The sequence below is a fragment of the Lepus europaeus genome, chromosome 19 (genome assembly GCF_033115175.1).
Source record: "Lepus europaeus isolate LE1 chromosome 19, mLepTim1.pri, whole genome shotgun sequence".
In the NCBI taxonomy this organism is placed as follows: Eukaryota; Metazoa; Chordata; class Mammalia; order Lagomorpha; family Leporidae; genus Lepus; species Lepus europaeus.
The window spans coordinates 13,888,205-13,903,136 of record NC_084845.1 but is presented as its reverse complement, the minus strand read 5'-3'; the positions used below and the strand labels follow the sequence as shown (position 1 = coordinate 13,903,136).

General features: G+C 41.7%; 1 pseudogene; it reads right to left on the bottom strand.

The window, feature by feature from the left end:
• Positions 1-7,487: 7,487 nt before the first annotated feature.
• On the bottom strand, positions 7,488-7,887 carry LOC133747665 (ubiquitin-ribosomal protein eL40 fusion protein-like; annotated as a pseudogene).
• Between the last annotated feature and the right edge of the window lie 7,045 nt (positions 7,888-14,932).

Genomic DNA, 14,932 nt, shown 5'->3' with positions numbered 1-14,932 from the left:
CCTGTATGCTAAATTTAACTATGGATGTTGGACTACTGCTAGATAAATATGACTAGAAGTTCCTGAGTGATGTCATGTGTATTGATGAGGATCTCATTGGCGTTGTTAATATTTCCCAAAAATGAGTCTCCTTTACTTATGAAATACCTCCTAGCAATGATGTTCTTCAAAAATCTGCTGAAACATCTTATCCCAATCTCACTTTGCATCTATCACTAATGTAATAAAACACATATAATGATAAAAGACAGTGTAATAACAAGATATGTAGCATACTTCATGAGTCCATTCACTTCCAGAGATGCCATGGGTTCAAAAACGCTATAGCTTCCCAGAATGTCTCCCATCCAAATCTTCAGGGGGTATATCATCTGAATTTTTTGAGAGGTCTTTATCCCTGTACAGATTAATCCCTATACAGTTTCAATTTAATGATTAATTATAAAAATACTCTATCAAGAATGATGATACAATCTTCAGTACTGTTGAGTAACCAAGAACTACTGAGAGGAAAGGCACATAGGAAAAGTAAGGAAAGCATGGCATTGGAAGATGATATTTGATCATAAATTTTAATATAGGTGTTGTTTTCAAGCGTGCTGGATATAAAATCTCGGCTATCGCAGTTACCACTATGTGTTCTTGAACAATTTGCAGGGCCAACTTCACCATCTTATTTTAAAATGGAGTTAACATGTTATTATAAAAATGATGTAATCTATGTTAAATCATTAAATGGCACTTTACAGATACTTAATAAAGTTATTTAGTATGAAAAATCCATTCTTGGGTCTTTACTATATAAGAAAATGCTCGAACAAATCAAAGGATTCCAAAATGGCCAAATAAAGGTGCCTAGCACTTATCTCCTTCTCCATAAAGAACAACCCAAGCAGCTGTTGAATAGCTGCACTTGAGGTGACCATGGCAGAGTACTGGAACTCTCCAAGGGAGAGATGAGAACCCAGTGAGACACTGAGACCTAGGATGACAGCATGGACCTAGAAACACAACACCCTGGCAACTACAACTCTGGCTCCTCAGCAGGTGGCAGTGGTGAGGGGGCTCCCTATGGTGGTGGTAGGGTAAACAGGAGAGTCCCAGCAGCCTCCACAATGGATGAGAGCAATCCTAGTCTCAGGAGAGTTCGACAGTTGTCATGTGCTTGGAGCTTAGTTAGGGGATCTGCCTGGAGCCTGTACCACAGCTTTGCTTCACGTAAGGAATTCACATTGTCTACACCCAACACCTGGAGCCATGGCTGCTACATCATTTTGCCATCTGGAGCCACTGTCAGATTTATAGAGCCCTCAGGAACAGAAACCTCCACCTATCAGTATACTGGAGGCCCCACAGACACTCCACCACACTTGCAGAGAGGGCTGCAGGCTCACAAACCCAGCCGAGCAGTGCAACTGTGACCTAGCACGCGATCCCATGCAGCATTCCTTACTACTAAAAATAGGTAGTTTGGCATGGTGGGGGATGCCGAGCTGAGAAACTAAGGTGATTTCTGCTTGGGTCCTGGGGCCAGTCCCTGCTTTTACCTCTCTCCACTACTGATGTGGATGCATGCCAGCACTGGACCTGAGAGCACCCCCTATCATGTTCCTTCTCCCCCACCAGCACGGTTGAAACATCCCAGACCAAAAAAATCAACAGACACATCTAAGTTAAAACTATACTACAGAACAAATGGAGCTGCAAAACACTCCATCCAACAGCTGCAAAATTCATATTCTTGTCAGCCCATGGAACATTCTACTGGATAGATTATAAGCTAGAACAGAAAATAGGCCTCAACAAATTCTTAAAAATCAAAATCATATCATATGCAAGAGGAAATTTAGAATTACACAAATACCTGGAAGCTCAACAACTCGCTCTTAAATTACCATTGAGTCAAAGATGAACTCAAGAGGGAAATTTAAATATTTCTTGAGACAAATGATAATGGAAGTACAATATACCAAAACATATGGGACACAGCACAAGTAGTATTAAGAAGGAAATTTAGGGAGGGCATTGTGTTGCAGGTTGTATCACAGTGCCAGGTTAAGTCCTGGCTACATCCCTTCTCATCTAGCTTCCTCTGTGATGCCTGATGATGGTTCAAGTGCTCGGGGTCCCTGCTACCTACAAAGGAGACCAGGATGGAGTTCTGGCTGCTGGCTTCAGCCTGACCCAATCCTGGCTGTGAGGGCATTTGGGGAGTAAATCAGCACATGAAGATCTTGATATCTCCTACTTGATATCTTGAGGTCTGTTACTCTGCCTTTCAAGTAGATGAAAATAGATTTTTTTTAAAAAAGGACATTTATAGAGTAAGCACATCTAACAAAAAAGAAAAAGGCCGGCGCCGCGGCTCACTAGGCTAATCCTCCGCCTTGCGGCGCCGGCACACCGGGTTCTAGTCCCGGTCGGGGCACCAATCCTGTCCCGGTTGCCCCTCTTCCAGGCCAGCTCTCTGCTGTGGCCAGGGAGTGCAGTGGAGGATGGCCCAAGTGCTTGGGCCCTGCACCCCATGGGAGACCAGGAGAAGCACCTGGCTCCTGCCATCGGAACAGCGCGGTGCGCCGGCCGCAGCGCGCTACCGCGGCGGCCATTGGAGGGTGAACCAACGGCAAAAGGAAGACCTTTCTCTCTGTCTCTCTCTCACTGTCCACTCTGCCTGTCAAAAAATAAAAATAAATAAAAATAAAAAAATAAATAAATAAATAATAAAAAAAGAAAAAGATTTGAAATAAACTAATAATGCAACTCAAGGAACTAGAAAAACAAATGCAAAATTCATAGAAGGAGTTAAATAATAAAGATTGGATCAGAAACAAAACAGAGATTACAAAATACAAAATATCAATGAAATAAAGAGGTCTTTTTTGAAAGGATAAGCAAAATTGGCAAACTTTTAGGCAGGCTAACCAAGAAAAAAAAAAGAGAAGACCCATATAAATAAAATCAGAAATAAAAATGACATTACAACTGATGTAGAAATGCAAAGAATATGGTAAATGGAAACAACGCTCATCACTGAGCATCAGAGAATTGCAAATAAAAACCACAATAAGATATCTCACCCCTGTTAGAATGGCTATTGCCAAAGGAACAAAATATAATAAATGCTGGTGAGGATACAAAGAAAGAGGAAGTCTTATACACTATTGGTGAGAATGTAAATTCATACAGCCATTATGGAAAACAGTATGAAGTTTCATCAAAAAACTGAAAATAGAATTATCATACAGGGGTCTGTGTTATGGGATAGCAGGTTGGGTGGCAGCTTAAGATGCCCATATCACATACCGTACTGCCAGTTCCAGTCCTAGTTGCTCTACTTCCAACCCAGCTTCCTGCTAATGCCGCTTGGAAAGGCAGTGGAAAATGGCCCCAATGCTTGGGCCCCCACAAACCATGTAGAAGACTAGGATGGAGTTCCTAGCTTCTGGCTTTGGCCTGACCCAGACCTGGCTGTTGTGACCATTTGAGAGTAAACCAGTGGATGGAAGATATCTGTGTCCTTCTCTCTATCACTCTGACTTTAAAACAAACAAACAATAATAATAAAGAGCTATCACACAATTCAGCAATCCCACTACTAGGTGTGTCTCCAAAATAAAGGAATGATTATACCAATGAAATACCTGTATGCCCATGGCTATTCATAATTGCCAAAATATAAAATCAACCCAAGATGTCCACACACAGATGAATGGATTTCTCAAAGTGATGTACATGGAAAATGGAATAATATTCAACCATAAAAAGGATGAAATCCCATTATTTGCAGCAGCATAGAGGGAACTGGAGAACATTATGTTAAGTGAAGTAAACCAGGAACAGAAAGATACTGCATTTTCTCACCTGCAAAAACTAAGAAAGCTGATAACATAGAAGTGGAGAGTAGAGCGATGTCAACAGAGAGCAGGGAGGAAGCATGTAAAAGGGTAGACAATGGGTTCCAGGGCCCAGCTACAGGAGAGAAGCAATTCCAAGGGGATATAGCACCATAGGGTAAAGACAGCCTACAACAGTTAATTATACATTCCAAAATAACTACAGGTCCCTAACATATAGCAGTGATAATATTTGAGGAGACAGAAATGTTGATTACCCTTACTTGATCATTATGCACTATACACATATATTGAATTACAATACTGTATACCCCCAAGTACAATTATTATTATTTTATATCAAAAAAAATTTAAAGGTAAAAAAATTCTTCATTTTTCATCTAGTAAAATGAGTTTCTCAAACTTGAATTTTTTTCCTAGTAATGCTGACCAATAAATTCCAAAATCCATCATGGAGCACACAGTTCTTTCGAATTAGCAATGGCCAAAAATTTTTAAAATCTCCGAGCACTCCCATCTCTTGCCTCCCAATAGCTGCAGGGCAAGAAACACCTGCCTGCATCATGAAAACAGTTGAAAGAACTGGATGTGATAAGCTACATAACTACAAACATAAACAAGAGGTTCAATATGGCCAACACAAACATTAAGGTGAATATTTAAACTTCTAGCACCTCACTCTCTTTCTGTGATTGTTAATCTATTCTTTGGAGTGTTACTTGCATAATGAAATCTTACACGACACCAGCAGATCAAACATTATTGCTTTATCCTGTGAAAATAGGCTCAGGGCTCTAAAAAGTTCTGTAATCCTGAAACATTGAGGTTGTTTTTTTTAAAGATTTATTTATTTATTTATTTGAAAGTTAGAGTCACACAGAGCAAGAGAGAGGTCTTCCATCCATTGGTTCACTCCCCAATTGGCTGCAACGGCCAGAGTTGCGCCCATCCGAAGCCAGGAGCCAGGATCTTCTTCCAGATCTCCCACAAGGGTGCAGGGGCCCAAGTACTTGGGCCATCTTCCACTGCTTTCCCAGGTCATAGCAGAGAGCTAGATCGGAAGTGGAGCAGCCGGGTCTCAAACTGGCATCCATATGGGATGCCAGCGCTTTAGGCCAGGGCGTTAACCCGCTGTGCCACAGCGCCAGCCCCGAGTTTTTAAAAATGATTTGTTGATCTGGTAATTATGTATTAACTGACATCTCTTTTATCCAACTTAGACACAGAGCAGGAAAAAAAAGTTACCTTTAGTCAATGATGCCTTGGGAATTTAGTTCTTTGGAAAAATATCTCTGATTTGTAGCATTTACTGATTTCAGTGGTATAAATATTCCATCAGGACCAAATTTGGATTACTACTTGACCAATTTCAATCCACCTTAATAACTGGATCCCAAAATTCCCTAATCCTTAATGTAAGCTTTTGGTTTAAAAAAATTTATTTATTTTGAAAGAGTTAGAATAAATAAAAATTTATTTATTTTGAAAGATAGAGAGAGAGATCTTCCATCCATTGTTTCACTCCCCAGGTGGCTGCAACTGCCAGTGGCAAGGCCAAATGGAAGCCAGGAGCCAGGCACTCCTATGTGGGTCTCCCACATGGTGGCAGGTGCCCAGGCACTTGGGCCATCTTCTGCTGCCTTCCAAGGCCATTATCAGGGAGCTGGATCAGAAGTGGAGCAGCTGGGACATGAACCGGTGCCCATATGGGATGTCAGAGCTGCAGGTGGTAGCTTAACCTGCTGCACCACAGTGCTGGCCCCAAAACTGAAAAGTATAACAATAACAACAAAAATAACCCACTAGGATTCAACAGCAGAGTAAAATGACAGAAGAATTACCAGACTTGGGTCGGAAGCTTGGGCCGGAGCACAAGTTGTGACTGAGCAGAAGTGGAACTGTTGCCTCTAGTATCCATTCCGGAGTCTGGGGAGCTGGGCTTGAGAGCAAGTGAAACCCCAAGTAAGTCTTGGGGTCTCACTGGGAAGCCTGCTTGCACCCTGCAGCCTTCAATGGGAATGATCATGGACAGAAGTGCCTGCCTCAGCATAGAAGGGCAGACTGACTGACTGCAGCCAGGTGTAGCTTTCAGGGGCAGTCACGGACCACAGTGAAGACAGAAGTCTGCTATCCATCACCTGCAAGAACAGGACAGGTTCTGCTGCTTTTCTGGGAATGCCACCTCCAGCACTGAACAGCCAAGAGGAATGAGAAGTGGCAGCCAATGGGAAAAGGGTAACAGCAAGAAGACAAATAGAACTGCAGAACATCTGCAATGTTATACGGGAGCTGTCAGACAGATGATCTATTCCTAAAGCTACAGAACCAGAAAGTAAAGTGCTCTATTTTTTTTAAAAAAGATTTATTTGAAAGACAGAGTTACACAGAGAGGTAGAGACAGAGAGAGGTCTTCCATCTGCTGGCTCACTCCCCAGATGGCCACAATGGCCGGTGCTGTGCCGATCCGAAGCCAGGAGCCAGGAGCTTCTTCCAGGTCTCCCACACGAGTGCAGGGGCCCAAGTACTTGGGCCATCTTCCACTGCTTTCCCACGCCATAGCAGAGAGCTGGATTGGAAGAGGAGCAGCCAGGACTAGAATTGGCATTCATATGGGATGTCGGCGCTTCAGGCCAGGGCTTTAACGCGCTGCCCCACAGCACTGGCCCCAAAGTGCTCTACTTAAAAATGAAAGCAGGGACCGGCACTGTGGCACAGTGGGTTACTGTCTTGGCCTGAAAGGCTGGCATCGCATATGGGTGCCGGTTCGAAACCTGGTTGCTCCACTTCAGATCCAGCTCTCTGCTATGGCCTGGGAAAGCAGTAGAAGATGGCCCAAGTGCTTAGGCCCCTGCACCCGTGTGGGAGACCTGGAGGAAGCTCCTGGCTCCTGGCTTCGGATCGGCACAGCTCCAGCCATTGCAGCCAACTGGGGAGTGAACCATCGAATGGAAGATCTCTCTCTCTCTCTCTGTGCCTCTCCTCTCTCTGTAACTCTTTCAAATAAATAATCTTTTAATAAAAAAGGCACTCTTAAAAAAATGAACGCAGAACATTTTCTATTAAGCAGCATCTGGAGATAATGAACAGACTGCTCTGTAGCATCCCCTGCTGGTTTACCGGTAGCATCTTGAAACTGGTAAGAAAGAGGCCCACCCAGCAGTTAATTTCTGTCTTTTACTATGCATTTCTAACTCCTGACAAGGCCTGTAGCCTAGCATAAAGGGCACTTTGCCCTTGCTAGTCAGATCCACTATAGGCATGCTCCTACCAAAGCAGCACTCTGATCACAGTGTCTTAGAGACAGGCTGGCATGCCTTGTGATTTGCTCAGGGCTGCTCTGTGCACTCCACAAATATCACTTTGATTTTTTTATCAACTGGATGACTTCTGACTTGATTTCTTTTCTTAGCCTCAGCCTAGCAAACATGGCTCACAGGACTGATAGTGGATATGTCTAAAACTCAAATTGGTCATATAAATAACAGGGTGCTCTGAAGTTTTGGGCTTGATTTTGTTGAACACTGACAGGATTACCATGTGAGTGGTTTTGTTTTCCAGTCAACAAAAAGGGAAACTTGTTTGAGGTCCCAGGGCAATGGGGCATGGGCAGGAGGCCGCCTGTGAGGCAGGGCCCTATTTGACCTTCTTGGGGTGCAGGTTGTTGGTGTGGCCGCATTTCTTCTCACGGCATTTAACGGCATGCGGCACAGGTGAGGGCTAACACTTGGGGCAGATCATCTTGTCATAGTTGTACTTCTGGGGGGCTGGCGGAGGGAGGGCTCCAAGATGTCACCTCACAGGAAGAGCACCAAACCCAGATCGAATGCTCAGAATGTTGTAGGCCAACAGTGTGGCCATCCTCCAGACGCCGCTGGTTAGGGGGAATGCCCTCCTTGTCTTGGATGCTGGCTTTGACATTCTCCATGGTGTTGCTGGGCTCGACCTCAAGGGTGGTGGTCTTGCCCATCAGGGTATTTACAAAGACCTGCGCCTCTCTCTGCGGGCTGCTCGACTGCCTCCTTTGTGTGAGCATTTTTAAAATGAAACCTGGGATTTTGTAATTTAGGGAAATTTATCTGAATTATTGTGTGTAATTTTTGGAAAGTTTAATCTGCTATTGAAGCAGTCACTGAGATGATTCCATTGTCATCATCAAGTCATATGGACAGTTACAGAGATTATATTGTCAGGTCAGGCTGTGCAGTGAGCAGCCCATCAGTTGATGTTCGAGCTTAGCAGTGATTCACAGTAACTCTGCCTGCGGTTCAGAGCTTATAGACACTTAGCCAGTTTGGGCTGTTGCCACTCACAAGTTCATGGCCATAAATGTCCAGTTTCTTCTGCTGAGGAAACTAGAAGGTTGCTATTTAAGTCATTTCTGGCAGATAACTGGGTGATGATACCCCTCACATACACACACACACACACACACAAAGGCCAATGCTTACACAGTACATGTGAGTAAACTCTGTTTCCTATAGCAATGTTACTGATTTGCAATTTGTATTTTAATGATGGAATCCATTTTCTTTGAAATCATTAAGTTAAACGAAAGAAAAAGCATGTGTTTTATGAATGGCCTCACCTGTCTCCTTGATAATTCCTTCAAGAAGAATATTCTGGGGGCTGGTGCTGTGGCATAATGGGTAAAGCTGCCACCTGCAGAGCCAGCATCCCATATGGGCACCGGTTCGAGACCCAGCTGCTCTACTTCCTATCCAGCTCTCTGCTATGGCCTGAGAAAGCAGCAGAACCTTTGTGGGAGAACTGGAAGAAGCTCCTGGCTCCTAGCTTTGGATCAGTGTAGCTCCGGCCGTTGCAGCCAACTGGGGAGTAAACCACCAGATGGAAGACCCCTCTCTGCCTCTCTGTAACTCTGCCTTTCAAATATATAAAAAAATTATTTTTCTGTAGAGATTGCCCCTCACTTTAAGACTACTACTTCTCCTTAGCTTTAGGCTTTCAAATTTTGAAATCCAAATATTTCTTCCATTGTCCTGTTGCTTAGTTTTCTCTTCCTTATCAAAAAGTCCTACCCTTTTCCTCCTTATGTTTCTTCTTCTTATAAATTTATTTACTTATTTAATTTGAAAGGCAGACAGAGACAGAGGGGGCTCCTTCATTTGCTAGTTCACTTCTCTAATGTCCAGAATGGCTGGGGATGGACCAGGCCTAAGCCCAGAGCCTGGAACCCCTCCAAATCTCCCAGGTGAGTGGCAGGGACCCAAATTCTTGAGCCATCACCTGCTGCCTCCTAGGGTGTGCATTAGCAGGAAGCTGGAATCTGAAGCAGATCTTGAACTTAAACACAGGCACTCCTATATGGATATAGCCATGTTTTATATATATAATTAATTTCAAATATAGTAATATGGGTCAGAAGTAATTGGATAAAGATTAAGGGAGGGGGGCAGCATTGTGCCACAGCTGGTTAAGCCACTGCCTGTGATGTCAGCAACTCATGAGTACTGCTTTGAGTCACAACTGCCCCATTTCCAATCTAATTCCTTGGTAATGTGCCTGGAATAAAAGTGAAGATGGCCCAAGAACTTGGGCCCCTGCACCCATGTTGGAGATCCAGGCTCCTGGCTTCATCTTGGCCCAGCCCCATCCATTGCAGCCATTTGGGGAGTGAATCAGTGGATAGAAAATCAGTCTCTCTCTCTAACTCTGCCTTTCAAATAAATAAATCTTTAAAAACAAACACCAATACTAATATCAGATGTCAATTCAAAGAAAATTAGAATACACAAGGATTATAAAACTACATGAAATGATGAAAGGATCAAGTCTTCAAGAAAATATAATCCTAATATTTAGGTCCTGTGTATCAGAGTTTCAATATACATGAGGCAAAAACTACTGGAAGACAAAGGAAAAACAAAAAAATGTACATTTATACCTTAGAACTTTAATCTACCTCTCTCTGTAATCGACAGAATCACTAGAAGAAAATCAGCAAGAAACGAATACCAGCGCTACACTACAGAATCTGTTCAGCATTACCGAAAATTCCACCCAACACCAGCGGAGCATGTATTCCTTTCAAGCACACGTGGAACACTCACCAAAATAGATCAAATCTTGGGTCGTAAAACAAACCTCAGCAAACAAACCCTTGAATTCATACAGAGTGTTTTCTGACCATATGGAATCCAATTAGAAGTCAATAACAGATATGCAACAGAAAAATGTCCTTGGAAGGCAAAACCAAGAGATTTCAGGGAGAAGAGCCAAATAAAACAATTTTTAGGGAACACTAAAAGAAACTGGCAGATTATATTTTTAAAAGATTGTTGCAATAACAATTCCCATCCCAAATGATCTTCTACAATACACTGTATTTTTTTATCAAGAGATGAAATCAAATTCCCCTTCCTTTGAATTTTGACTGGCGTTCAATCTCACTAATAATGAATAAAATAAGAGGGAGTGGTGCTAAAAACTTCCAAGGCTGTATCAGAAAAGACCACACAGTTTCTGCCCAATTCTCCCTTGAATGCTCAGTCTTGGGATGTTCATCTTGGAACAAAACCATTGTTTTAAGTCTAAGGCACGTGCAGGTGCTTCTTGATAGTTTGACTTGAGATTATTGTTACCCAAGTCCAAACCTCAGATCTGAGAGGGAAGGAGCCATCTTGAAAGTGTATATTCTGTGGCTGGCGCTGTGGCTCAGTGGGTTAACACCCTGACCTGAGGCGCCGGCATCCCATATGGGCGCTGGTTTGGAATCCAGCTGCTCCACTTCTGATCCAGCTCTCTGCTGTGGCCTAGGGGAGCAGTAGAAGATGGCCCAAGTCCTCAGACCTCTGCACCTGCATGGGAGACCAGGAAGAAGCTCCTGGCTCCCGGCTTCAGATCAGCGCAGCTCTGGCCGTTGTGGCCAACTGGGGAGTGAACCATCGGATGGAAGACCTCTCTCTCTCTCTCTGTGTGTGTGTAACTCTTTCAAATGAATGGATAAATCTTTGAAGAAAAAAGAAAAAAACCAAAAAGTGTATATTCCAACCTAGCTAGACTTGGCCCTAGTCATTCAAAGTATTCCAGCTGTGGCTCCAGAGAAAAACCAGCCCTGCTATGCTCTGGCTGAACTTTAGACCCACAGAAACAAAAAAGTTGTCTTACGTCACTATGTTTTTGGGTAGTTATCACACAGTAATAATCAGAGCACTGAAATATTTCTAAAAAAACTAAAGTTAAATAAAAAGAAACAATGCTTTTCAAAGGGGAACAATGGAACACTTGAATGGGACATGGATGGAAAATTTCTCCAAACATATTTCATGTTTCTAACTTTGATATCTTGGAAATGTTTCACATTTAAATAAATTAAATCAGAAATAAAAATAGTGGTCCTTAAACTTTGAAAATGAATAGAAATAAATGGATTTAGCCATATATCAAGTTGGTTACAACTAAGCCTCTTGACTCTACATTCTTAGTGAATGAAGTGAATTTAAGGGCAGATAGAGATACAAAGAAATCTTAAACTTCAGTTAGCATTATTAATATTGGCATTACACTGTTACAACTATTTTATACCTCTGAAAGAATACAGCAATGACTCCCTGTTACAAACTGATTTCCAGTGTAAAAAAAAAAAAAAACAAAAATAAAGTTTAAAAATCATGCGCCATCCGTATCACAGTGCCCATTCAAAAACCCTGGCTCTTCTGCTTCTGCGCAAGCCTCCTGCTGATACTCCTAGAAAGGCAGTGGAAAAAGGCCCAAGTGTTTTAGGGCCTTCCACACAAATGAGAGACCACGTTGAAGTTCCAGGTTCCTGGTTTTGGCATGGTCCAGACCTGGCTGTTGCAGCCACTTGGGAGAAAAGCAGAAGCTAACCTGAAGATTTCTTTCTCAGTCTCTGTCTCACTCTACCTTTCAACTGAGTAAGTATCTTTGGGGAAAAAAATCATGCATTGAATTTCAGTTGTCACAATCAATATGAACTCATGGTTTTTCTTTTCATAAGTTAAAAAACTTTGAACTATAACACATGTAAATGTACACCCCCATATCCTTTCATGTTACAGAACAGAATCATACAATATGTTCTTTTATAGATTGCTTCTTTTGCCCAAAATTATACTTTGAGGTTTATCAGTACTGTTGCTCAGTCAGGCTAACCATTTTCATTGCAGTAAGGTTGGTTTAGACGTTTATTTCTGCAGGAAAGCATAAAAAAGCTGACTATAGAACACGATACCACATCCAGGGAAATGTACCTTGCACCCACCCTCCAACACAGCTAACCACTTTGCGGAAGGTCTGACTTTCCACATTTGTAGACACCTATTTTGGTTATAATAACTGCTTAATTGGGTTCATGGACAGTAAAATTTACTTGGTAAAATGTGCTTCAGATACACTAGATTAAGTAAAATCAAATAAACTCTCAGTACTTCATTCTTTGGACCAACAAGTTTTCTTTAGACATGTATTGTAATACACAGTAATTATTGTATGCTCATTTAACCAAAGAACAATTTTTAACATATTATCAAGTGTACTGTTTTCTGAGAAATGGTTCCAAATACTACTAAAGTTTCTAATTCCAGGGCCACTATTGTGATGACATACCAGGTAAAGCTGTAGCCTGCAATGCTGACATCCCATATGGGCACCAGTTCATGTCCTATTGCTCCACTTCTGATCTGGCTCCCTGCTAGTGGCCTGGGAAAGCAGAAAATGGCCCAACTGCTAATGGCCTAGGAAAGCAGTGGAAGATGTCCTAAGTGCTTGGGCCCCTGCCACCCACAAGGGAGACCTTGATGAAGCTCCTGGCTCCTGGCTACAGCATAACCCAGCCCTGGCCACTGTGGCCACCTGGGGAGTGAACCAATGAAAAGACCTCTCTCTGTCTTCTCCTCTCTGTGTAACTCTTTCAAAAAAAGAAATCTTAAAAAAAATTCACATTTAAGAAATGCTGGATTAACTGTCATATTTTGAAGACCTCACTATTTGAGAGTAGAAACATTGAAATTTCACTTCCTACTAAAGAAAAATTGAAAGATCAATCACGTAGTGATGCAATACACTGATTACAGCTTCCCAAGACAGGGAAATGCAATTGAAATGGATGACTACAGTGGAAATATTGAAGTCTGACTGATGTCATCAATATAAACTGCTTTTACTACTTATGCGAAGGCAATTTAAGTGTTGGGTTATAATTTTGCATTCATAGAATCCAGCCCACTCTTGAATATATATATAAAATCTAAGAAAAATCAGCAGGAATTAGAAATATATTGGGACTGGATCACACTTCTTTCACTTTCATGTTCTAAGGGTCAGATGCCTAAAATCGAGGTGATAACTAAAGTGAGATGTAACATACCCAAGATTTTACACACCAACAATCTTCAATTATTTATTTAAATAAATCTGCTGGAACAATTTGCTAGTATAAGTTAGAATGAGATTTCTCTTCATAAGTAAAACATCTAGATTTTGTTTTTGTGGGCCTTCCTTGTATAGTTTTATAATTAATTGTTAGTCTTGTAGATTAACATGGTAGGAAAAAACTGATAGAATTATTCAAAGTTTTTTCTTGAAAAAGAATCAGACTCTAAATATATATATATATTTTTTTAGAAAGAATATCTTTTTTTAAAAAAGATTTATTTTATTTATTTGAAAGACAGAGTTACAAAGAGAGGTAGAGCCAGAGAGAAAGAGAGAAAGATCCATATACTGGTTCACTCCCCAAATGGCCATAACAGGCAGAGCTGAGTTGACACAAAGCCAGGAGGCAGGAGCTTCTTCCAGATCTTTACCATGGGTATAGGGGCCCAAGGATTTTGGCCATCTACTGCTTTCCCAAGCCATGGCAGAGAGCTGGATCAGAAATGAAGCAGCTAGGACTCGAACTGGTGCCCATATGGGATGCTGGCGCTGCAGGCCAGAGCTTTAACCCGCTGTGCCATAGCGCTGGCCCACAAGAGTATCTTTTTAGTCTTAATGTTTCTCCTGTTTTTAGTCTATTCAGGTTTTCTTCAGTATCTTGAGTCAATGTTGACATTTCTTTCCAGAAAATAATTCTATATTTTTTGATATTTTCAAATACATGTATATTATAAATACACACATTATATATACATAGGATAGCCAATTTTTAATTTTTAAAATTATTTAAAAATAATTTTAATTTAAAAATCTGACATTTTAAGCATTCACATAGCTATAATTGTCTTTTTTTTAATATTTTATTTATTTGAGAGGTAGAGTTACAGACAGTGAGAGGGAGAGAAGAAAGGTCTTCCTTCCATTGGTTCACTCCCCAGATGGCTGCAACGGCTGATCCAAAGCCAGAAACCAGGTGCTTCTTCCTGGTCTCCCATATGGGTGCTGGGGCCTAAGCACTTGAGCCATCTTCTACTGCTTTCCCAGGCCATAGCAGAGAGCTGGATTGGAAGAGAGGCAGTCAGGACTAGAACCGGCGCCCATATGTGATGCTGGTACAGCAGGCAGAGGATTAACCTACTGTGCCACGTTGCTGGCCCCTCTCTTACACGACGAGACAGAACACAGGCATCCCAAATACTGTCTTAACCACTAAACCAAACACCTGTCCTTTTGTAAGCTTTCTTACTTGCTTTCCTTGATGAAAACTGCCAAGGTGTTGGGTATATTGGTTTGGCCAGTCTACTTTTTTATTGTTTATACTAGTACTGACTATAGAAGTAAATAAACCACATACATAATTATTTTTAATTTTCCAGGCATCACATACAATGAGGGGCCAGGATCATGGCATAGAGGGTTAAGCCTTTGCCTGTGGTGCTAGCATTCCATACAGGCTCTGGTTCAATTCCTGGTTACTCTACTCCCTATCCAAATCCCTCCTAACACACCTGGAAAAGCAACAGAAGATGGCCCAAGTGCTGGAGCCCTTGCAACCACATGGGAGACCTGGAAGAAGCTCCTGGCCCCTGGCTTTAACCTGGCCATTAAGGACATTTGAGGAGTGATGGAAGTACTTTCTAACTCTGCCTTCCAAATAAAATGCTTAAATAAACAAAAATACAATAAATTTTAAATACATCATATCAAAATGTATAATGTATTGAACC